The 24,752-nt window shown below is 45.3% G+C and overlaps 1 protein-coding gene and 1 non-coding gene across 2 annotated transcripts in view; one reads left to right on the forward strand and one right to left on the reverse strand.

Moving 5' to 3' along the window:
• Positions 1-24,752, reverse strand: part of FAM135B (family with sequence similarity 135 member B) — a 178,448-nt gene that overhangs the window by 147,318 nt on the left and 6,378 nt on the right. The gene's annotated exons all lie outside the window — the stretch shown is intronic.
• Positions 24,173-24,278, forward strand: LOC137751657 (U6 spliceosomal RNA). The gene has a single exon (XR_011070908.1). It is a non-coding gene; the product is annotated as a U6 spliceosomal RNA (small nuclear RNA).

Genomic DNA, 24,752 nt, shown 5'->3' on the forward strand with positions numbered 1-24,752 from the left:
AAAGCACCATCTGCAGGTAAAATGAAGGTTCCCTCTCGAGAGCCAGTGTGGGACGGGATGTCATCAAGGATGCCTGGCACCGGTGCATACTCAACGGGTGTAGGTTCTCTTTTTGACTGGAGGCAGCATTTTATTTTCTTCACATTTGTGTTGCTTGGATTAAATGACGTTGGGTGGAAGCAGGCTTTCAAGCTTCTCACACAGCTTTAAATGACATGGGTGATTTAAAACCGCAGACCAGAAAATCTGCTGTGCAATATCACATTGGGCCGAGGGTATCTGCAGGGAGAATTTTTCTAATGGGTAAGACCTGATCCAGCAACGAGGTCCAAGATGCCAGAGGGTGGGGGGGAGGGGTTGGGGAGCAAACACAACTCACAGGTCTTTTGTGTACCAGAGGACCAGAGGCATGGAATGAAAACACGTGGTGGAACCTCAGAGCTCTGGTTTGTACCTCACACAGACCAGGTGTTAAACACCGGACTCACCTCTTACGAGGTGTGTGACCTTGAGCAATTCATTTGACCTCTCTGAGCTTTGGTTTTCTCATCTTAAAAATCAATGGTCATGAGGAACAAAGGGGACCCTACAGGGAGAGCGCCTGGCATAGTGCATGAGACGTGGGAAGCACCAGTTGCTTTTAAAACTATAATTGCAATTATTAAAATAATAGTGGCTTATCTAGATGTTGCCATTGGGAAGTAGACTCAGCAAATAGGAAGATGATCCCCAAGCCCACCAAGCTAGTTTGCAGAGTCCACACTGGAAAACAAGACTGCTCACTTTGGTCCATTTTCCAACCCATCGTACCAATATATTTGAACATAATTTAATTCTAGGATGTATGTTGATATTAAGTGATAAGATCTTCTATACATAGATGAGCAAATTATCTGATCGTTGCTTTGGATACTCCATAAATATTAACAGTAACAACCACAATATCAGAGCAAGAATAAAGGAAGCCACCCGTTCTTACAAATCAACCTGAGTCAGGCACCATACCAGGTGTTTTACATACAATGTCACGTTCTACCTGGACAGTACTCATCAAAGATGATCATTATCTCCTCCACTATTCCTCTGAGGAAACTGAAGTTCAAAAAAGTGAAACTATATACTCATAGACTTACAGCTTATAACTAGTATTAGGATGCAAGCTCACGGCTATGTAACTCCAAAGATAAAACATATATATATATTCTTCCAGTTAAGGTCTACTCATATATATACTGGTCACCAGCAAATGTAAGTGGGGTCCCATGATGACTCACAACAGCATGAAGAGCCCAAACGTGAAAAGCCATGCCAGTGATGATAATGGAAAAAGTCACTGCAAGTTTTCTGTCCACTTTATTCATATTCTTCCTACTCACTTATGGTCAATTGACCAAAGCCAGGTACAAGGCATCAAGATAGGGGCTGAGGACCCAGAGATGGATGATAAAACAGCCCCTGTCCTCGAGGAGCTTACGGTCTAGCAGAGATGAAAGCCGATTTCGCAAATAATAATTCTCATCGTGAGGAGGCTCTCAGAGTTTTCGAGAGGATGAGGTAAAGGGCAAGGTTAGCTCAGATTGGGAGATGTTGCTTTCAGTAGGATGCAGGGGTCCGTCCAAGGCAGAAGTGAATTAAAACTGGTCCTTAAAAGGAGCACAGCATACAGGAGAGACCTCACATGTCAAGTAACGGAAGTGAGCCAAGAATCAAGGCCAGTGAAGACAGCACAGTGACTAGAGCAGAGGGCAGTAGCTTGAATGTCACCCATTTTCAGCAGGCCCTCCTCATAATGCTGGTCTCCGGGTAACAAGGCTGGACCCATGTTCCGTAGAATCACAGTGTGCTTCTTTGGTATTAGAGTGCAGGCTTTGATCCAGAGCATGATTGAGATCCTGGCAGACAGGGGTGCTCTATAACGGAATTATGTTCGTGTCGCATATAGCTGCACATGAGTTCACCTGACTTCTTCAGGGTTTGACCCATTTCACAAGTGTAGGTTAGTACTGATGAAGCTTAGTGCCATCTTGGCTCATCCTTGAAGAATGGGTAGGTCTTGGCCATGCCGGGAAGATGCAATGAAATTTTAAGGTGGAAGAGCAGCTTGGAGACCTGCAGAGGGGTGGTTCCTGGAGCGCGCGTATGGGAATAGTGGGGAGCTAAGTCTGGCTAGAATGCAGGATAGGGAATGAGGAACTACAAATAGATATTTCCGAAATAATTTACTCTAATATCTGCTACTATATAAACAGAAGGCCCAAGATACCCCTCCTCCACCACCCAGAGGGTGTAAGTGGCGTGGTTAAAGGTACCAACTGTGAAATCAAACAGAGCTTGGTTTAAGTCCCACATTCATCACCTCCCAGCTGTGTGACCTTAGGAAAGTCACTTAACGTTCCGGAGCTACCATTTCCTCTGTTGTAATGTGTAGATAAACAATTAGACCCAACTCATAGTGTTGCCTGAGGGTGACATAAAAAAAGTTTACTGCAGCACAAAATAAGACTTTAATAACTACTGGCTGAATTAATGTAATTATTACCATTATTATTGTAATAAAGATAGTTTTGTGGAAGGCACTGTGCTACACTGGGAGTGAACAATCTTTGGAGTCCAACCTGGGTGTGAATCCTGGCGCTGCCACCTGCCAGGGGTGTGACATTAGGAAAATCATTTCGCCTCTCTGAGCCTCAGTTTCTTCATTGGTCAAAGACGCGTAGCGACACCCCTCTGGTAGGTCTGTTGTAAGAATAAATGTGATAACGTATGAAAGGTGCCTGCACACCGTGTGTACTCAGAAAATACAAGATGCTTCAAACATCGTTTTGGACGATGTCACCTGCTACCCAGCTTCCGTTCTGAAAAAACACAAGTAATCTGGTGTGAGTCATATATCATGCATGGGCTATGACGAAGGGTAAGTGGGTACTAAACCTGCATTAAAAACAGCTCGATAGATGATGGAAGTATAGACAGAGATAGACAAATAAACACACTTGCCAACTGTTCTCGGAGAAAGAATCCCTGACCAGTTTCCAGACCTTTCCATCAGAACGTGTCTCTTTTGAAAAGACACCATTGGGCTTCCCTGGTGGTGCAGTGGTTAAGAATCCGCCTGCCGATGCAGGAGACGCGGGTTCGAGCCCTGATCCTGAAAGATCCCACATGCCGCGGATCAACTAAGCCCATGCACAACTACTGAGCCTGCGCTCTAGAGCCCGCAAGCCACAACTACTGAGCCCACGCGCCACAACTACTGAAGCCCGTGCGCCTAGAGCCCGTGCTCGGAAAGAAGAGAAGCCACCGCAATGAGAAGCCCAGGCACCGCAACGGAGTAGCCCCCGCTCGCCGCAACTAGAGAAAGCCCACGCACAGCAACGAAGACCCAACGCAACTAAAAATAAATAATAAATAAAACTTTTTAAAAAAAAGAAGACATCGTCACCACCTTGGTTAACTGTCTTCCCTCAGCTGCTATGCCTCTTAATTGCCTTTTGATATAAAAACTAACAGGAGCTTGCAGGCATTCTGGAGATTTCAAGGGATTTCCTTGTCTGTGTACAGATGTCCATTTCCTCATCCATCCAATCTTTATTTCTGCAAAACTGTTCAGACGCAACCACAACAAAGAAGTCCCATAGCTCCATTTGACTAAGAGATGTGCTCTGTAATTACAATGGGGGAGGCGTTTGAAACCAAAAGATCATTCTACGAGGCCAACTGTCACTGGAGAACTCCCCGCCAGCTGACAGTGAGGAGTGGGGTGCAAAGCAAGGACTCAGGGTCGGAAGGACTTGGAGAAGCAGGAGGTTTGCCTCTCGGGTTGGCTGTGAGGCTCAGAAGAGGCAGTGGGTGTGAAGAAGACAGTACCATGCCCAGCCAAGGCTCTGTGCTCTGGTCATAGTTGTGAACGTTCATACAAACATGATGAGCATGTCTGGACAAGCCCTGGGCTCAGTGTAAGGAAGAAGACCTGGGTCAGGAAGGTTAACAGACAGATGACACTATGTGAATGTTAAGTGGATTGAACAAATAGACGAAAGGGAAAAGAATCTCAGATGTTTAAGAGCAGAATTCAGAGGCGGCTTAATAAAGCTGTGACGAACTGAACCCAGGAAGGCTAGCTTGAATCGGAGATGCCCCTCACCCTGGTGGGTAAATAGACTGCTCTTCGATGGGCTGTGTTTGCTCAGTCTCTCCCTAAGCAAACTCTCCAACCTCTCTCTCACTCTCTCTCTCTCTGTCTCTCTCTCTCTCTCCCTACCACCAATCACCCTCAACCCCGCCACTTCTCTGACTATAAAGCCGAGGCATCCGCTCTTATTTCTGCAGCCAGGCACCAGCTGCTCGATTTTACTATCAGTTGCCTTTTTTTATGTTCTTCCCTTAATCTATAATCAAGGTTCCTTGAGTTCAAAGCTCCGGCTGCTGGCGTATGCAGTTCAGGGCAATGTCAACCGTCTTTGGAGAGCAATCCACCACTTCCGGTGTCCCCCTTGCCCTTGCAGACTGGGCAAGGCAAACACCCAACCAACATCTGCAAGGGCAGGGCCTACAGGGAAGAAGCAGGGACGCTCCAGGCATCTCTGAACCTGCAGATGACACAGGAGAGAACTCACTGCACGGCCGCAATCCTCAACACTGTCCTGCTGGAAGGGGCTGCCCTGTCCAAAGGCAAAGAGTACAACTTCCAGCTACCAAGCACTGACCCTGCCGTGTGCCACTGCTCCGTCCAAGAGGACACCTTCCCTCTAGGTGTCAATGAACCACCTAAGTATGGTCATCTTCGTTTTATTAATAAAGGAAACAGGTTCACAGAGGTGAAGTGGCGTTCCCAAGACTCCGCTGCTCATAATGAGCTGAGCGGGGATTGAGAACTGCTCCGTCCATCCTCAAAGCTCATGTTCTCTCCCCACCCCACTTTTTCTTAGCAAGACTTGTATCCTGGAAGCTCCCAAGTTTCAGGCAATCAATCATCTCCAGAGTGAGCTGTCAGCCCTTCTCAATAAATCTGTCATTTTTACTCCTGTGTCCTTGGCATGTCACGCACAGTGGGTGCTAAGAAATGTTTGCTGACTTCACACAGAGTCCCCAAAACATAAAGAGCTGAGAAATGAATGACATAAATCATAAACGCACTGTGTATATATATATATATGTATATATATTGCATGCCTCTTTGGTATGCATTTTGTCATTTGACTCAGGCATACAAGGTACTAATTAAGGATCTTTGCATGATTTTCATCTACAATGTGCAAACCCCAAATAGTTTGCTTTATGATTTAAGTTCTCAAGAAATAAAATGGCCCTATTATCTTCAGGATGACAGAAGACAGTTTCACTTCCTTTTAAAAGCGGGTCTAAAAGTAGTCATTATCTGAGATTACAGATGAGGAAAGAGGTTCAGACAGGTTGACTGACTTCCCCAAGGCCACACAGCAAAGCAGCAGCAGAGCTGGGATTTAAAAATCAAGGTTTGTCAGGGACTTCCCGGGTGGCGCAGTGGTTAAGAATCCGCCTGCCAGTGCAGGGGACACGGATTCAAGCCCTGGTCCGGGAAGATCCCACCTGCCGTGGAGCAGCTAAGCCTGTGTGCCACAACTACTGAGCCTGCACCACTCCAGAGCCTGCGTGCAGCAACTACTGAGCCCGTGTGCCACAACTACTGAAGCCCATGTGCCTAGAGCCCGTGCAAGAGAAGCCACCGCAATGAGAAGCCCGTGTGCCGCAACAAAGAGTAGCCCCCGCTCGCCGCAACTGGAGAAAGCCCAAGCGCAGCAACAAAGACCCAACGCAGCCAAAAATAAATAAATAAATTTTAAAATAAACAAAAAAATAAAATCAAGGTTTGTCAGATCCTTTGAACCACATAACCCCACACTACAGAAAGGTCTTCCAATGTTGAGCATAACACAGTCAATCCTTAATAACTTCACACTGATGACAAATGAGTGAAAACTTGAAAAAAAGACTTTACACTTGAGTGACCTGCTGTGTTCCCAAAGCCCTGGATTTTGTTCGTTTGGTTGGTTTGGTTTGGTTCCACTTCTTTTATAGCAGGTTGAGTTGAAGTTGGGGTAAAGAAATACAACAGAATTGCGGCGAGAAGTCTGAGATGGATACCAGCATGCAGAGGCCCCCTGATAGGCTGGGAGGGGATATTCCTTGGTGAAAGGATAGCCCTATGCGATGTGGTCAAAAGGTCCTAGAACCCTTGCTGTCAGCCAGTCACATGTGACCTTAGGCAAGTCACCTAATGTCTCCAGGTCTTTCTGTCTAGATGTTCACAGTGAGGAGACTGACCTGAAGTCTGAAAGCCAGAACTAAATCCCTGTTCCAATCTGCTGGAGGATCCTTTTGCAGTGCTCTACACAATCCTGCAATTTCCAGGTGGGGCTGTGAGCGATGTCTCTGCTTATTGGCAAGAAAAAGAGCAAAGGACAGGTGCAACTAACGAGTGTCATCTCGGTCTTCTGATTGATGAGATTCTCAGCGGGAGGGATCCAAGCTGGATTTGCACTTGGGCTGCCTGGCTCTAGGTCCAAGGCTTGGGGGTGCCACATCCCGGCAGCCCAGATGTCCCCCTGCTTTAGCCCAAGAGTGACCCCTTTGGTCTGCAAGGATAAGGGACATCCGTATTTCTGCAGAGCCTGGGTGGGAAGACCCATGAGGACACTCTGCTTCTCTGAGCCAAACTTGATGGCCCAGAATTCTCTCTGCTTCCAGCATTAGAATGATGCTGACACTCTCAGGGCTGCAAAAGAAATATGTTAACATTTGCTGCAATCTGTTTCTTTAGCCTGCCTCTCAAGGAATCAGGGATATCTGAACTCAGTTTTAAAGGAAAGAAGGAGTTCAGAAAGAAACCAGCAGATGACAAAAAAGGAGGGTGATCTACCTCTCATCCCAGGTAAAGAGACCAGCAAAGGCATGGAGGGTAAGTGAGCCTGGCCAGTTCAGATTATGTTGTCACATGTGCTGCAGAGGAGTGGTGAGGGGGTGTGCTGCAGTAGCAAGGGCTGATGGAGAGGTGTCAGAGAGCACTTACAGGCGCCGGGCGCCAGGATGGATGCTGTCATAGAAATTACACTATTCAACCCTGGCAGTCATACTGTTGAGGTACCCAATTTACAGGAGATGAACCTGAAGGTCAAGGTAAAACCAGCCCACCTGGTGACATGGTAGACCTGGGATTTGGACCCAGATCTGGCTGCAGAGAGTACATGCATCCTCTCTACCACTCTGTCCTGCTTGAGTCCAGGCAACGGCAGGGCTGTGATGCCATGAACCCGGACACGTGAAGACCTGGGGTGAAGGTGTGTGTGGCCTTACGTTACGGCGGCCGCGAGGAGACAAGAGCGAACACTGAGTACAGTCCCCCCGCGCAGGAGTCAGGAGCCCACTGGACTCCAAACCGATTTAACTGGACTCCTAATACACCAGAGGAGAAATGAGAAGGCTTAAAAGTTGCTGAGCCGCCCCAAAACAACAGGGCTGGCAGTGCTCTCTGGACATCTGTGTGATGTTTCTTTAGGAAGACGGTGGAAGGGAGATGCCCTCGAATAAAACAGGGTGAGTGGTGACACTCTTACCTCCCGATCCTCCATAAGAGAAAACTCTACAGTTGGGATTGGGAAAAATATATATATATAAATATATAAATAAATAAATATATATATAAATAAAATATATATTATATATATATATAAAATATATATTATATATATATATATTTTTTTTTTAGAATGACAGTCCTTCAACAAACCTTAAAAACACTTTGAGAAAAAAATAACATTGCAGAATGTTACTGAATCACAGGATATCTCAAAGGGCTCAGTGACCCATGGAGACATAAGGGAACATCCCATAGTCAGGGACCTTCTGGAATTAGCCTCAAAACCAGTTCGTGGAAGAAAGACAATTCCAACCCCTGCCTGGGACAGCTATACCTGAGACCAGATTCCTCTGCGCAGGATCTGCCCTTTACCAAGTTCTGATTCCTTATTCTGCATCAGATGTCTCTTCTTCTCTCCTATCATCTTTTTTTTTGTGTGTGTAGTTTTTTTTTGTTTGTTTGTTTGTTTTTTTAATTTATGGCTGTGTTGGGTCTTCGTTTCTGTGCGAGGGCTTTCTCCAGTTGTGGCGAGCGGGGGCCACTCTTCATCGCGGTGCGCGGGCCTCTCACTGTCGCGGCCTCTCTTGTTGCGGAGCACAGGCTCCAGACGCGCAGGCTCGGTAGTTGTGGCTCACGGGCCCAGCCGCTCCGCGGCATGTGGGATCCTCCCAGACCAGGGCTCGAACCCGTGTCCCCTGCATTGGCAGGCAGACTCTCAACCACTGCGCCACCAGGGAAGCCCCTATCATCTTTTTTTAACATTTATTTTATTGAAGTATAGTTGATCTACCATGTTGTATTAATTTCTGCTATACATCAAAGTGGTTCAGTTATCCATCTGTATACATACTTTTTCATATTCTTTTCCACTATGGTTTATCCCAGGATATTGAATATAGTTCCCTGTGCTATACAGTAGGACCTTGTTGTTTAGCCATCCTACATATAATACTTTGCATCTGCAAATCCCAAACTCCCAACCCATCCCTCACCCACCCCCCCTCCCCTTTGGCAACCACAAGTCTGGTCTCTAACCTGACATCATCGGCCTCTGCTCCTGGTATAATGTGCTGTTGTGAATGCCTCCTACTCTTCCACACATCCACACCTTTGCAGGTGTCACTCCCCTTCCTTGGGATGACAGCCCCAAACACCTCCAACTGTCCTCATTTGTCAGGACTCAACTCAAAGGCTCCCCGTCCCTGCCCCTGACACCTGCAGAGTAGGGTACCGTCCATCACCCATCCCCTGCTCTCTGTGTGCCTGGGGCTCCAGAGGGTGGGCTGGTGGCACTGCATCTCCAATGCTGGCTCTCCAGGTGGACCTTCCCTGGTGAGGCCATGCCCTGTGAGAGGCAAGAATATCCTGCTCCCTCCCGTTCAGGCCAAAACCCCAGCACAATGCCTGGCACCCAGCAGTCCCTCAAAGCACGGATTAGGAAAGGATGATACTTGGATTGTCCCTGCTTAACCCAAGACCCAGACCATGAGCTCCTTGCTAGAAGAACATGTGCCTTATTGATTTCTACAGCTTATTTCTCTGACTTCTTCATTTGGGGGGATGAGTGAGTGACTCAGTCCTGAACCCACCGAGTTCTTGATCCTGACCTCCAACTCACTCTGGCGATATTGCTCTGGCAATACTTTTGCATTTTCATGTCCCTCAGCCTTTGACTGTAGAGCCCCTCAGAAAATATTCATCCATTCAACTGCGAGTAAACAGTCAGAAAAAAAAAGTGTTCATTGTGTACAATATAATCTTATTCTTCTTTAAAATGCTTCCATCAGTGTGTGTGCATGTATGTGTATATATATATCTGTATACAAATATAGATATATGCAGATAATACATATAAGATGAGATAGTTCTGGAGATGGATGGTGGTGACGGGCACACAACAATGTGAACCTACTTACAGCCACAGAACCGTATACTTAAAAAATGGTTAAAAGGTACATTTTTGTGATGTGTGTTTACCACGATTTTTTTAAATGGGAGAAAATGGCGTTTGATAAATTGAATGAGTAAATGAAGATTTGGCCACTTCAATAATCTTCTGAAGATGTCTGCCCTCAGACATAATTGGGCCCATGTCTCCTGCCATTGCCCCCTTCCTGCCCCTAAAGCATAAACATAAACGTCTTAGTCCGTCATTCAAGCCCTCCCTCAGCAGGGAGGACATAACCTCCCCAAGGAAGAAAAGGGGGAGGTGCTAATTATGCACCCTCTTATTATGTTTTATAGTGAACCTTTAACAAATACTGTACACTATATGCTGTTTAACATGCAGGGGCTACAAAGTTATTTAAGACGTTCTTGGTGTTCTCAAGCCAGCAGATGTGAAAAGCACTTTGCCTGTCACTTAACTCTGTCATTGATTACCACTGGGAAGGCCTGCAATGTGCCAAGCATGGTGCTAAGATCTCCACATGTCTTCACCTATATGATTCTACTAGAACACCACGAGATGCCTCTTCTCATGATACACAGAATACACACTGAGCTCAAAGACATGACACCAGCTCTCTCTCCAGCTGGGGAGAGGCAGAGCCAGGATTCAATTCCAGACTCACAGCGTGCGGGTCCAGACGTGAGTGACAGACGAGGAAACGGAGAGCCAGAGGATTGAAGTGTCTCCTCTGCAGCCACCGAGGGATGAAGGACCCGCCCCAGCAGCTCCTCCTCTCCCGGGCAGCAGGACCATTCATCCCTGCTTTGACCTCTGAGTGAGTGCAGCCAGTTGCAAAGTCCCAAAAGGCACCGCCTCCTTCCAGATCTGAGAAGGAGGAAGGTGCTTTAAACTGTGTTTGTGCCAAAGAGTCCTCCAGGTGACTTTAAAGGGCCGCTGGTAATCACACTGTTCTTAGAACTCGGCCACGCAAACCCCTGGGAGACGAGAAGACGTCTGAGAGGGCGGCTGAGCAGGAGACCATGACACTCAGCAGAGACTTCACTTTTAGCACAGTGAGGTGGATCATTAAAGAATGACTCCAGGGAAGGACATGAGAAACGACAGAACCAGGGTCCCTCCCCCAAAGCCCAGAGTCCCCAGTTCTGCATGACAGGGTTCAGGTATGTCTGCTAGTGCATTTGTTTAAACAAGTGCGCACATGTGCCCACAAACATGCACACATGCACCCACGCATGCCCACCACGATGCACGCCACAGACGTGCATGTGCCCATGCATGCCCACTAACGTAAGCACACGTGACCACAGGCATGTGCACACGGAAACATGCATGGCTAAAACCATACATGCTCACAAACATGGGTGCACACACCACAAATTCTCGCAAACATGCAGGCAAGAGATTCAGAAGCAACTGCAATGACGTCTTTATGTTCATAGACCAGTAACCTTTTCTTCCTTAAGTTCCACGCTGCAATGACCTGCACTGATTCTTGTAAGGTGTGCCTGCATTCTTTTTTTTCCTTTAAAAATTTGCATCATGAAGAATAGTCGAAGAATGTACTCACTGTTAGGGAGTATCCTAAGCACTGAGATTCATCAGTGAAAGGAACAGATAAAGATCCCTGAATCTGTGCAGCTTACATTTCAGAAGGAGGATCAAATAAATAAAAACACGGCAAACGAGTCATGTCCACGGTATGTTGAAAGATGATGAGGGAAAAGAGGGTCCGACTGGCAGAAGCTGCAGAGTTCAAGTGTGATGAGGGAAGGTGACAAGAACAAAGACTTAATGGAGGTGAGAGGTTGTGCTTTGCGGACGTACTAGGGAAGAACGTTCCAGATGGAGGAAGATGTCCCAAAGGCCCCAGGTTTGGGGGAGGATGTTGGAGGAACAGGCAGGTGGCCAGAGTGTCAGGAAGGGCCTCATAGGCCATCATGAGGACTTGGGCTGCTGCCCTGAGGGAAATGGGGCGTCAAGTCACTAGTTTTAGGCAGAGAAGTGACACTCCCTGGCTTAGGTCTTTTTTTTTTTTTTTTTTTGGTAAGCAGATAATCACCATCTTTATTTATTTTTTAACATCTTTATTGGAGTATAATTGCTTTACAATGGCGTGTTAGTTTCTGCTTTATAACAAAGTGAATTAGCTATACATATACATATATCCCCATATCTCCTCCCTCTTGCATCTCCCTCCCACCCTCCCTATCCCATCCCTCTAGGTGGTCACAAAGCACCAAGCTAGTCTCCCTGTGCTATGATAACACATATATATGGAATCTTAAAAAAGAAAAAAATGGTTCTGAAGAACCTAGGGGCAGGACAGGAATAAAGACGCAGACGTAGAGAATGGACTTGAGGACACGGGGAGGGGGAAGGCTAAGCTGGGACGAAGTGAGAGAGTGGCATGGCTTCGGTCTTAAAAGGACCCTCGGGCTGCTGTGTGGACATCAGAGGGAAGAGTGGGTACAGGGAGGAAGCAGAGACTAGGTAGAGGCAGTGAAAGCATCTGGAGAGAGATGACAGAGGCTTGGGTTGGGTCTGGGGTATCTCGTGAACGAAAGTCAAAAGCATTGCCTGAGGCGTAAGCAGTGTCAAGAATGACTCTGAGGTTCGACTGTGTGCGGCTGCCTCCCTTCTCAAAGGCAGGTGCCCAGTGGGATACAATGGAAGATCCTCAATGGCACAACGAGGTCATGCAGAATCTGGTACGTTTTTAAAAAATATAATTCACGTCTGTATTTTAAAATCAATCACAGAGGGAATATGGTTTAAGCATTGATACATGCATGAATACTTGCTTTAGAAGAACAACAGAGGTGGTACATAGTAACAAAAACTTATACACAGCCCTTTAGCTTCTTCTGTTGATGAAACAGTGTTGCCGCTACACAATCTAATACTGCAATGGAATAAATTCTCTATTCATTCAAGACTTTATCAAGGACAGAGATGATTAATAATTATATATATATATATATATATATATATATATATATATATATATATATATATATATATATACACATATATTTATTTTTTGGAAGAATCTGGTACGAGTTCACCTTCCAGCAGCCGCAGTGGCCTTACTTCATTCTCTAGACTAAGCTGTTCCTTCCTGGGGCCTCATGCCTGCCCTTGGTTCAGCCTCTTTCCTCCCACTCAAACTTAGCTATTTTTTAATTAACTTTCAAGTCTCCTTTTAAATGTTCCTTCCTCCAAGAGATCTCTCCTGAGCCCTCATTCTAAATGAGGCATCTCCTGTCATATTTCCTATGGCCACCTGCACTTTACATCATAGCACATATTTCATACCGAACTGGCTACTTGGAAAAGGGAGTTTAGAGGTAATGACTGTCTCGCCCACTGGACCAATGTTCTGTGAGAGCAGGGACTGTTTTGCTCAGGTCATAACCATGAACATGGCATCCAGAACTGTGTCAACTACACAGTCGACCCTCAATAAATACTGTTTTATTGTTCAATACATAGATGGGGAGGGTCCAAATATTTCAACCCAAATCGTCTATTTCTCAACAAGCTTTCATTGAGCTCCACTCTGTGCCAGCCCTGAGAGGCAAGCCTGGGAACCAGGAACGGATGGAACCCGGATGTCAGGCCCTTGGAGGTAATGGAGAGGTGGTCAGCGCTAGTGGTAGGACAAAGGAAAGCCTGGAGGAGCCGCCTGACCAGGATAAGCCATAGGAAAGTCTCCTGAGATAGGTGATATCTTAGAAGAGACAAAAAACCTGAGCAGGAGATAGCAGGGAGAACACTGCAGACAAAAAGGATACTCCTAGCAGTCGTAGGGGCAAGTGCAAAGCTTGGAGGCAACAGAACATACAAAATCCTGGCTAATCCCTAATGCACACAGTGGCTGGGAGGCAAGTTAGCTGCCAGAATCACAAGAGAATTCTTGGTTGAACAATGTGGTGGCCCCTATATATCGATGCAAACCCCTTTGGAGAACTTGGTGATATTAACCCAGCTTCCTGTCCAGCTTTATCTCAAGCCCCTCCCTGCCCCAAACTACCCAATGATCAACTAAAACATCTGACACCTCAAAAGGAGCAGGGACCCCAATCCTCGACTCTCAGTCTTTCCTGAATTCTCCAAGGGCAAACCAGATTCTGCCACAGAAGACTTCCCATATTGCTTTGCACAACTTCTACGGCCTCAGTTTCCCCATTTTAGAAGGTGGGTGCGGATTGGACTTGCCTCAGTTTCTGTGCAGATTAAGTAAGATCATGCAAAGAGCTCAGCAGAGGGCCCGGCATGTAGCAGGAGCTCGCAAACGCTCATCACAATCACACTGCCCAATAATGTGTGTCTGTTTCCACCACAAGGAGTTAGCAGCTCAAGGGAAAGGTCTTGTGTTCATCACTTCTGGGTCCCTAGTATCTAGCACCATGACTGGCACATAGGTGTTGATGAGTGAATACATAAATGAGCAAAAGAAAGAATAAATGAAGGGTGGTGATGACAGATCTGCAGTAGGAAGACGTCTTCTCCAAGAGGAGCTGGCTGCTTGCTGGGGAGATGGAAGTTTTCAGAACAGGACCCTGCTAATGCCATGTCCTTGTCCTCCCAGGTGCTTTCTAGACAAAAGAGTGGAAGTAGACCTCAGCTTTTCAAAACACAAAGCATCACGTCCAGTGGCATCAACGAACCACAAGCCCACTATTCGCTGTCAAAGTCAGAGGACAAAAGGGGTGACTATGCTTATAGGAAGTCTTGAATCCTTTGCACCAACATCAGGAACTATCACACTGGGGCTTAAAAGTCCTACAGGTCATCTCTGCTGGTGCATCGTGCACGGAAACCCAGGCTTCAGAAAGATCCCAAGAAAGAATAGCCAAAAAGGAATGGTGCCCAGATAGCACTGCACCCGCAGAAAGGGACAGCCTGCTGCTTCTCCAGTGAACAGCCGTCTTGCAGTCTCCTGAGATTTTTTAATTGCTTTTTAGATAATCCAGGTAGCAGCCCTCAACCCACCATCTGCTCTGCTTACACGTCTCCAGCGGTTGGCTAGTCGGGACCTGACGCAGACACACCAGCCCTGGGAGAATCACAGACTAGTAAGAACTGGCATGACCTTAGAGACCCTCCAATCTATGTCATAACATACAGCCCGGCTCTGCCTGAGCCCAGCAGCGTCAACTCAGATGAGGCCCATCACCTGTGTGACCCTCCGTTCTTTCACCTACATGATAGTGACAGAATCCTAGCCCTGACTTCATGGGATTGTTTGAAGAAATGAATGAGATAATAGATACAAAGCCTAGAAGAGTTCCAGGTTCGGTGTTTAATAAATGTTAGCCAATACAGTGGTTACTACCTTTACTGTTGTTTTTCCAAAGGTTTTCAAGTAGATGCAATGATGTCCCCATGTTCTGATGAGCAGCCTCGGAGGTTGCACCCCATGAAATGTCAACCAAACCAGTTCCACTTTTTCCTTTTATATATCAGGCTTTCCTTTAAGATTCACTCTGAGGAAAGGAAGCCAAAGGTTTTTTAAAATGTTCGAAGATTTCTGATCGAATACATCATCACCTTCTTCTCACGAAATATGTAGCTTTCCAAGACTCTCAACCATCTTGACCCCATCTTCTTCAGAGGCAGGACACCCATGATGCTCAAAGCAGCCCTGCCCTTTGAAGACCTTTCCATTAGAAAACATTTCCTGACATCAAGTACTCAAAATATTTCTTCCTTTCACTCCCAGGGTCTTAGTTCTGGCCTTTGAAGAAACTAATGATGAATCTAATTCATTTTTCTGGGAGGCCATTAGCGATCCCTAAATGGTGATCACACAATTCTGAATCCTTTCTAATTCGTTCAATTACTCCTTGTTGGGTAGAGATGGGGCTTCATTTGCAGGCTTAGGGTACTCAGGTTTGTCAACACGCTTCCAGGTGTCCTGGATTTGATACATGGAGTGGAATTCAAAGTCCCTGAGGTCTGACCAAAGCAGAGAGGAGACAGCAACACCCAGCTTCCCTCTGGCACCAGGACAGGAGGACAATGCAAGTCAAGATGTTTGAGCTGGGCAGGTCCCTCTCAAGGTCTGGACTAATGAAACTTGTGAAATTACTGCCAACAGAATGAGTGGTGTATCTCTGAGTTTTCTCATTTCTTGAGTCCCCAGGAAGATGTTTGGAGGTAGGGGTCCGGATGTGGGTTGTGGAAGGGAAGCAGAGTAGCTTCTGAGAAACAGCATGGGATTGGAAGTGAGACAGGCTTGGAATGGAACCATTATCAGCCTACATGGCTTCAGTTATTTTGTTTTATTGTTTGTCAAAGGCTGTTTGCCCATGTGTAAAATGGGAAATATAATATCTGCTTCTCCAGGATAATTAGATGAAATGATGGAGATAAAATGCCTAGTTCAGTCCCTAGGATACCTCAAAGACTAAACTCAGGTTGATTCATTTTTTTGTTTGTTTTTCTGTTTGTTTGTTTAATTCCCCAGTATTTACATAGGTTGGGCCACCTTTTACCTATCTGATATATGCATGATGAGAGGAAGAATGAATGGGGGAATGAACGGGTGGTTATGTTGATAGACAAACGGACAAATTCTCAAGAGAGGTAGTTTTGTGGCCCCTTCTTCAGGCTGAGATAAGCAAAGTGGAGCCAGCAATGCAGAGCACGTACAAGACTATATCAGCTTCGCAGTGAGCCAGAGGCAGGCTTAAATCCTGGATTGCCACTCACCAGCAGTAGGGTTCCCTCAGGCAAACTGTGTAATAACCATAATGATGATGATGATAAATAATAATTAGATAGCTCAAAATCATCGAGAACAATACACACACATGTAATTTTTTGTTCACAAAAACCATAGGAGGCAGATACTATCATTATCTGTTTTTCAGATGTGGAGAGATGAAGTCATTTGTCCAGGACCATATTGCTCTGAGGGCTTGGGGCCGGGAGCCAGACTCAGACACTCTGACACCAGAGCCCAAATCCCAGCCACTGAGCAAACCCCTCTGAATCTCCCTGTGGCCTCATCTAAGAAGTTTACTCATTCACATGATATCTCAAAGACATAAACTAGAAATCCCACATGAAGTTCTCATTACAAACAGATGGTAATAAATGTTGCCTGTTTCCTTCACCTACATCAACATTCATATTTCCGTATTATTCAGAAGAAGGCTTCCAGACAAAAAGGACACAAAGCAATGCACCACTCCCCTGTACCAATTAACTTCAACTTTGGACAATTTTGCATATCTACCCTTTTGATGAATGGATGACAGCATGGGGGAAAGGGCAATCTCCAAGGGATGTTCTTTAGAACACTAGTATCACACAGCCCACTCCACATGTGTGCACACCTGCACACACACACACACTTGTGCATGCACGTGTGCACACATCTGTGATATGATGAGTAAAGAAATATTGTTGCAAGGAAAATCCCAAGAGAGGACTATGGCCAGCTGCCACTAGGGACTAAGGTTCCACGGAACACACTTTGGGATTTTTTTTTCTTTTTGATTGTGAGAAAAAAGGTCTTGATTAGGAATCAGGAAATCTGAGATCCTGAGCGGATTCTTCCACTGCCCAGCTGCCTACCTACTGCAAGGCAAAGTACCCTTTCTCTGCACCCAGTATCCTTATTTATATAGTAAGTAAACTTGAAAGAGTTGATGGGAGAGCATTCCATGAAATGGGAACAGCCAGTGCAAAGTTTCCATGCCCGACATTATCAAGAAACTACAAAGAGACTATTATGAGGGCTTCCCTGGTGGCGCAGTGGCTAAGAATCCACCTGCCAATGCAGGAGACACGGGTTCAAGCCCTGGTCCAGGAAGATCCCACATGCCGCAGAGCAACTAAGCCCGTGCACCACAACTACTGAGCCTGTGCTCTAGAGCCCGCGAGCCACAACTACTGAGTCCACGCGCCGCAACTACTGAAGCCCGCGGGCCTAGAGCCCGTGCTCTGCAACAAGAGAAGCCACCGCAATGAGAAGCCCACGCACCGCAACGAAGAGTAGCCCCCGCTCGCCGCAACTAGAGAAAGCCCGCATGCAGCAACGAAGACCCAGCGCAGCCAAAACTAAATAAAAAAATTAATTAATTAAAAAAAAGAGAGAGAGAGACTCTTACGGCAGGAGGTGAGCCAATGAGGGAAAGAGTAAGCCATTCTGGCTGTATTCACAGTAAACTGGAGAACAGAGGGTTGGAACAGAGGAGCATCAGAGTCTGACTTATGCTTTGCAAGGACCATCTGGCTTCTGTGTTGTAAGGGGGCTAGAGATGAGCAAGGGTAGCATCAGGGGCATCAGATGGGGAAGATTACTGTGCAAATCCTGATGGGACAGACATGATGGTGGCTAGAACCAGCATATTAGCAACAGAGGTGAGAAATGTCATATTCTGCATAAATTTGGAAGATAGAGCCAATAAGATTTCTGGATGAAGTGGACATGAGTTATGAGGGAGAAAGAAGTCACGAATTGCTCTAAGATGTTGGCTTCAACACCTAGAAGGATGGAGTTGACTGAGATGGGGTTGTTTGATGGAAGAGGTTTGGGAGGGCAGGAGATAGGTTTTTGGTTCGGATAGATCAAGCTTAAGATGGCTTTTAGACAGCAAGATGACAGTGGATGGAGAACACCTACTGGACAAGTCTGAAGTATGGAAGAGAGGAGAAACTGATGACATAAACTGGGAAGCCAGTGGCTCACAGGTGGTATTTAAATCCGTGGGACCGGGTGACCCAGGAAGTGAGTGTAGAAAAGCACTGCCAAATTGACTGGTTAAAAACTGAAATACTGAAAGGAATGTATTTTAATAATAGACAATAAATATCAAGAGCCATGCACAGTCTTCTATCTGCCATTTATTCTTTGTATTCAGTAAGTACAGCTCAGCCTATAAATCCTGTGCCCCTCCTGGACCCAAGGTATCCATTCATCTTCTCTCCTTCCCTCTCCCTCCCCTGTCTCTAAACACTTGAGTCTAAAGATTTATCTCAGTTGGGGCAGACAGAGACCGGAAGAAATCCCATTTTGGCATCTATGCCTATGCCTAATCCTTATTGCTCAATCTGTTTTTTCAATACCCTGCTCTGTGAGAGTATTAGGAACTTTCCCAGCTACAAATAAAGGACATTGGTTCCATTTCATTACTGTTTCTTATGGGTCCGGAGCTCACTAAGTCATCTGAAGAGAGAAATCAGTGGTGGGATTTGAGCTTTATACAAACCTCAGAAACTACCAATCGATAGGATTTGCGGTGTGATGAGAAACGTCTTTGTCACACTGCTCAGTAAATGTCTCCTTCATCATCAGGACCTGGTTCAGATAAGTAACCTCACCCAACGACTAGGAATTCAAATGTGTGAGTGCCAACTACCCATCAGGCAGGGCCTGCATTCTCCATGCTTAAGCCAAAGGGTGTTCTAACCCAAATCTGATCCTCCCCCACTTAAAGCATTTCATACTCGCCCCTCCTGTAACATCCTTAGAGGAGAAAGTTCAAACGCCTTGGTCTGCATTTCCACCTCCTCCCCTCCCCCGCCTGGAGCCTTCTCTGTATCCCTCCCCCACCCCAGAAGCATCAGCTCTGAGAGGCCATCAAGTGGCAGACAACTGTGCCCATCAGCTCAACGTCGGCTTGATCACATTGGATAGCAAACCCTCTTTATGTGCCAGCTCTCCCCAGCACCTGGGAGGTTTCCCTCTGCGGGACCAATTCACATCCAAACTTGCATACCGGGCTCTCACCATACACACAAACAGCTCTGACAAAGTGCCCACCCGAGGCCAAATCCAAGATCCTTTTGGGTCCTCCTACTCTTTGATCCGTCTGCAACATCTGACCCTGGGGATGTTCCCCCTTCAGGCTCTCCCATCTCTTCTCTTACTGTGATTTCCTTTCTCTTCCGATGCTTCTGGCACCTTCCCAACACTTTTGCCTGTCTCTCCACCTTCAATTGTGCTTAAATTGTGATTTTTCTCTTGGAGTCTGGTCTCGCCAACAGAATAAAAAACAGTGTTGATAATACCGGCTTTGGAGGCAAACAGCCATGGATTCAAACCTTGACTCTGCCCTGGGATAGCCAGGCGTCCTGGAGCTTCAGTTTACCCATCTGTAAAATGAACGTAATGATACCTAGCTCATAGGGTTGTCAATAGCATCAAGTGAGTTGATATAGTAAAGGTCCTGGCACACAGTCTGAGCTCACAAAGTGTCACAAGTCACTGAATGATTTCATCCAGGCTCAATTATGCCCACGAGCAGACGAATCCCAGCCCTGATTCCTACCTGGTCTCTGGACTCAGATACCCCATTGCCTCCGGACCTCTAGACTCACATCATCTCTGGCTGCCTGGTCCTCCTCCTCCTCGACTTTATGTACTAATTCACCCAAGGGGGCAACTGACTATCACTATGGCTTCTCTCCCCCGTAACATTACATTAAAGCACCAATTCTTCCCATTCCACTGCTTCAAGATTTTTCAACTATTCTCCGTCTGAGCTGTCCTCACCACTGTCATTATTTTTCCCCACCCCACTTGCCATCCTCTTTGCTTCCAAAGCATCATTTTTACAACACAAATCGTCAAGAAATTCCCTTAAATGGTTTCTTAGCCCTCCTTGATCGACAAGGTGCAACCCCGCCTCTCCCACTCTATCAAAAACACCACCTCTAGGGAGCACCCTTCAGCAGTGTGGCATTTCCCAGGGATGCCATGATCTTTATCACCCCCAGGCCTTTGCACATGCTGTTCTCAATGACTGAGATTCCCCTCCAGCCTTCACCTGACTAGTAGAACCCCCGTCTTCTGCGTAACCTGTCGTGACGCCTCCTGAGTGAGGGGACGGCTTCCCTGTCCTCCCTCAGCACCTTAGTACCTTGTCCGTGCTTTATTGTTTCATTTCTGACATCACTTTATTGACTTACATCTCTTTCTCCCATGGCACGTTGGAAACAACCTGAGTCCATGGCTCTTTCTCAATGTTCTGCCCAGAATTCCTAGGACAGACCCGACAAGAGCAAGAGCTCAAAGTCTCCAGAATGGGTAAATTAATGAGGAAATAAATAAAAGAACAAGAGACGACCCTGGGTCTGTTTTACAAGGGGCGATTTGCACAAGACTTGCATGGGAGGGATGCTACGTATTCCTTCTTGAGAAAGATGACAGTAGAGGAAGCTTTAATGGGTAGAAAAAGGGGGGGGCGGCAAGAGATCTTCTCCGAGGATTCTATTTATGGAAAGATCTTTTGTCAAAGAAGTGTGAATAGATTTGCTTAAGCAAATGCCTCTGGGGTCTGTCAGTCTTTGGCTGGAAGGATTCAATTCCCAGTACATCATCCCCTGATTATTCAAGGAAAACATCCAGATAGGTGCCAGGCAGCCAGGAAAGGAGGTTTGAGCAGGAAGGAAAGTCGTGCTCTGTAGCTGTGTTCTTTGCAGAAGTGCAAGCGTTTAACTAAGTTGGAGGTAGGGGCGGTCACCGTAACATCTGAACACCCTTGTCTGCCCAAGCCAAACAAAACGTGCCTCGTGAAGTAGAAAGCAAATGCGTGGACTCTGGGGCGCAGGCATCCCCGCAAGAAACCCTCCACCTGGCCACCTGCACAATGTGCAAAACTGAGCCAGACTTGGAACCCACGTCAGGCTCTGCTTCCTCTATGATGTAGGGATAATACTACATCCCTTGTAGAATTGTCGGGTTACATGAGGCTATTTGTAATAACAGAGAATTTTATAATTTTCTACTCCGAATAAATTCTGGTTGATTCTAGTGGGTTGAGACATAAAAGTTTCATGCAATGACACTAAAGAGATTTTTCTCAGAGAGAGCATAGAATTTCACCCTTTCTGGGAGCACAGCATGCTGATGAAAGCAAAGTTCTGCCTACTTTTAGGAAGAGCAGCAAAGAACCAGCCTTCCACGCATGTCTTTTCTTTTCCCAAAAAGTAACTTGCAGTGACCTGAGTGCCAATTCCCGGGATCTGTGAGGCCATGGAGACCCAGACATCAGTGACGTGGGAGATTTTTAGATTCCCACTGTTCACAAATGCTCCCCTACTCAAAAGGTGGAGATTCCCTGCCTGATGCCATGAAGATTCTTAATCAGTGTTTAATTCCTCTGAGCTTTGTAAAACGCCTTCTGCAGAAGTCTAAGACGAGATGGAACAGAGATTTGAGATTAAACGAGGACTGTCAGGGTGACGATCATTTCCTCCCTCACCCTGTTGGATGATAAAAGAGCTTGGTGAGTGTTCATCTTCATCAACATCACCAGGGGCTTAGAAGGAAGACACGTGGGAAAAGTCCTTCATTTTCAGGGTGTCCTGTCTATATTATCAAGAGTGAGGTGTTTCCTAATCATTCAAGAACAAAAATGTCATGACAACTGTAAATAATGAAATGCATTTTAATATGTAAAAAAAATAAAAGAGGCAAAATGTCCCCAAATTGAGCACTGGTTAAATAAATTATGATGGAGTCCTATGATGGAACTCTTTGCAGCTATTAAGCATGTTTTAAAGGGACATAGAGGGTGATGAAAAATGTTCACAACCTGGAAAGAGAGAAAGTAGAGAACAAACTAATGTATTACATTTTTGTAAAGCAAAACACATGTGCATATGAAATACTGTCTACCTAGTGTAAAAGGAGAGAAAGAGAGACAGAGGTAGAAATAGAAAGAGAGAGAGAGAGAGAGAGACGGTTCTGATTACAAAAGTGATATGTATATTGTGAAAAATAAGGAAAAGTACAAGGATGAAAATGTCACCATAATTCTTTCACTAGGCAAAACTATATGTGTGTGCTATTAAAAGTTTATTTTTTAAATTTTTATTGGAGTATAGTTGCTTTACAATGCTGTGTTAGTTTCTACTGTACAGCAAAGTGAACCAGCTATACATATACACATATTCCCTCTTTTTTGGATTTCCTTCCCATTTAGGTCACCACAGAGCACTGAGTAGATTTCCCTGTGCTATACTGTAGGTTTTCATTAGTTATCTATTATATACATAGCATCAATAGTGTATATATGTCAATCCCAATCTCCTAGTTCATACGTTTGTTCTCTACGTCTGTGCCTCTATTTCTGCTTTGTAAATAAGATCGTCTATGCCAATTTTTTCAGATTCCACATATATGCATTAATATATGATATTTGTTTTTCTCTTTCTGACTTCACTCTGTATGACAGCTATTGAAAGTTTAAAATGAGAAAACGATGAAATGCATATAAAATTGCTTTTGAGCAACATTTGACAACAGTTGGGAATGAAACCAGAGCAGTTAAGGACTTCACTCTCTTGTATCTTCTACTCTGACCCAAGATCCACTCAAAGACCCTTCTAGAAAAGAAACATCCTGTAGTTCAGTATACCTCTATTGACTATAGTATCTCACGAGTTTCCCTAAAGCTGTTATTTCTTTAGATATGTACTGTGTATTGGAAAGCTAGTAAGAGAGTAGATCTTAAATGATCTCACACACACACACACACACACACACACACAAACACACACAAAATGGTAACTATCTGAGCTGAGGGATGTCTAAACTAACCGTATTGTAATCCTTTTACAATATATACATATATGAAATCATCACACATACACCTAAAACTTACACAATATTATATGTCAATTACATCTCAATAAAGGCAGAAGAAAAGAACTGTGGCATTTTCACTTTATAGATTCCAAAAATGAGATAAAGAACAGAAAGCAGAATTTCCCCCATTGAGGCCAATACAAATCAGCATGAAGTCCATTAGGTTTCCCACTGGCAAGGAGACCTCTTCCTGGGAGATTAGTAGTGATGAATCTAAATAACTGCTTAAAATATAAAAAGGATCACCCAGTCCAGAGTCCGACCAGGCCAGTGGTCTGCTCCAGCCCTGGCACTGACCAGCTGAGGACCGTCTGGTGCAGAGTTTGCGCTGTAATCAATGGGACAGAAAGGCCAGAGAGGGCTTAGCCCACTTTGGCAGTATTGCCAGGCCTGGCTCTCTAACTAGATGCTTTACAAATATCACCTCATGACTTCTAATAGAGATCCTGCAAAACAAGTAAGGAAACCGAGAAAGTAACTCGCCCACGGGTACCCGACTAGTTGCAGAAGATGTGGAAATAGATCCAAGGTCTCTGTCTCTTAGACCAGATCTGGGTCTCTGCTCTTCCCTCTACACCATGTCCATGACCACGTGCCCTGTCGTGCTCCTTGAGAGGCCTAAGCGAGGACCACTGTGAGCACGAAACCAGAAAGGACCACACTATTCAGTGGCTTTCTGTTCCGCCTTTATTCCTCCAGGAGGTTATTAGGCCCTGTGGGTGGTTCTGAGCTCACCACAGACATTTTAATCTCTGCAGGCCAACTCTCAGCCCCCCTGGAAGGGGCTTTTCTTTACAGATCTGCTGAGCATGTCCTCAGCCAGGGGTTAAGAGGATAAAAGGCTTAAAGCAGCAGGCTTATGAAGTCACAGATACAAAGGGAAAAAAAAAGGAAAAAAAAAAAAAGGGACAGGGTAATTGTTAACAGGAATGTGGATTTGCTAGAAAAATAATCCAGAAGGTCCACCTACATAAGCCCTTGGGTTACCGACGTCTGTTCACTCTCCATAGGAATAATTATTAAAAATGCCGTTTTAGGGCTCGCTTCGGCAGCATATATACTAAAACAGGAACTATACAGAGAAGATAGCATGGTCCCTGCACAAGGATGACACGCAAATTCATGAAGCGTTCCATATTTCTGAGGTCTGATCACACACACACACACACACACACACACACACACACACACCACACCTTGAGTACTGATGTTTCCCAAAGAGGCCTATATGCCTGAATATGTAGCCAAGAAGTAAAACCTAGCAAAGTAAAAATATTTGAATGGAGACTTCTAAAGATGGTGAGAGTTAAACTGCTTCAAAGAAGGACATATTGAGACAAATATTTGAGGGACATAAATCCCTTTATTAGTGTCAGTATATTACTGGTTCTTAAAGAGCAGTTTTACTAAACAAGCCACATTTATAATAATTATATTCTTGTTTATCCTCAGTATTACTTAAACAGATATTTAAAATAAAAAACTTATCGTGGGGGGGAAAAATGCCATTTTATGGGGAAAGAGAGAGCAAATTTTTATGAAAATAATAATCATGGAATTTCACAGAAAGACTCTTAAAGATCATTGAGCCTATCTACCCTCCTTGTGCTAGATGG

The sequence above is a fragment of the Eschrichtius robustus genome, chromosome 17 (assembly GCF_028021215.1).
Source record: "Eschrichtius robustus isolate mEscRob2 chromosome 17, mEscRob2.pri, whole genome shotgun sequence".
NCBI classification, from domain to species: Eukaryota; Metazoa; Chordata; class Mammalia; order Artiodactyla; family Eschrichtiidae; genus Eschrichtius; species Eschrichtius robustus.